This window comes from Mesitornis unicolor, unplaced genomic scaffold, assembly GCF_000695765.1.
Source record: "Mesitornis unicolor isolate BGI_N332 unplaced genomic scaffold, ASM69576v1 scaffold12652, whole genome shotgun sequence".
Taxonomy (NCBI): Eukaryota; Metazoa; Chordata; class Aves; order Mesitornithiformes; family Mesitornithidae; genus Mesitornis; species Mesitornis unicolor.
The window spans coordinates 99,297-100,620 of NW_010169910.1; the positions used below are offsets into that span (position 1 = coordinate 99,297).

General features: G+C 39.7%; 1 protein-coding gene across 1 annotated transcript in view; it reads right to left on the reverse strand.

Moving 5' to 3' along the window:
• DHX35 (DEAH (Asp-Glu-Ala-His) box polypeptide 35) overlaps nucleotides 1–1,324 on the reverse strand; it is a 29,733-nt gene that overhangs the window by 23,363 nt on the left and 5,046 nt on the right. The window lies entirely within an intron of this gene.

The window sequence follows — 1,324 nt, forward strand, 5'->3', positions numbered from 1 at the left end:
GCAGAAAGAAGTTATCAGCTAAGCTGATCTGTCCCTGAACTTACTCAGACTTTTTTTTTTTAAAGAAAGATGCTACTCCACGTTTCATAACGCAGAACCTCCTGTGCAGAAAACAGACAGAGAAGTGGCAGAATAATCAAAAGTGGCATCAGTTTTTGGAACAGTACTACCCTGGGCCAGTTTTAAGCCAATAGCCCCTTTAGCTAAAAATCCTGAGTTATTCAGACTAATTCTACAGAATATTAGGTATTATCAGGCCATGGTTTCTACAAACTACAAAAGACACTTGATAGCTGAAGACACAATAAAACTCCAAAATACATGCAGTAGAATTCCAAGAGGAAACTACTTTCAGTCATTTCAGTGACATTCTAAACCATACCGACAGGCAGTGAATTCCTGATTTCACTTGAAAACTTATCACTCCATCACTTTCAGCTCAAGCATTCAGGATAATTGTCAGTCTGGGTAATGCAAGCAGAAGTTCAGGAATTTCTAAACTATGCCTTATGCCTCTACAACTACCCCTCTTTACTTCTGACAACCTCCACACTCTAGATGAGAAAGCAGATAAGCACACCAATTAAAATAAAAAATCCCTTTCAGTTCAAGACAAAGCAATAAATCATCAACTCTCTCTCTCACCTCACTGCAACAGCCATACAGTCCAACAACATTCTCGAAGAAAAATCCTACTGTGTCTATATACTAAGCCCCATTTGAGTATTTTTTTCATTTTAGGCTTAAAAATAATGTGCAAAGACATCAAAAGGAAAAGAGACGCAAGTCTGTCATGAGAAATCATCACAGTATACACAACATCTCCCATAGAACCGTGCACTGTCAGCTGGATGTCCTATGAAGGAGAAAAGGGAGGACACTGCAGGCAGATTGCCCAAAGCACAAGGTGCAGATCACTGCTAGAAACTGCTTCCTTAACCAGGATCTGGTCAAAGAACACTGGATGAGAAACAGCAAATTGCACAGCTGCTAGAGCTATCTACTACATTTTCTACCAGAGTCATAAGCTGATTTGCTGCAGGTACAGTTTAATACACTATAAAAACCAAGCAAAATGCAGGTTACAAAATGGCATCTCAGTTTTCTGTACAAAAAGAATGCTGCAGCAGCAACTTCAGCCCACCAAATCAGTGTTTGGCAACAGTTACAAAGACAAGGAGCACTGGATGTACCAGAATGTACAAGTTGCTGCCCTCAGCATCCCCTTTTCTTCCTCTCTTAATACACCTATAGCTGACATTATGCCTTCCTAAACATTCTATGATTTCTCACAATAACATTGTTTATTCTTTTCCCCGACGCT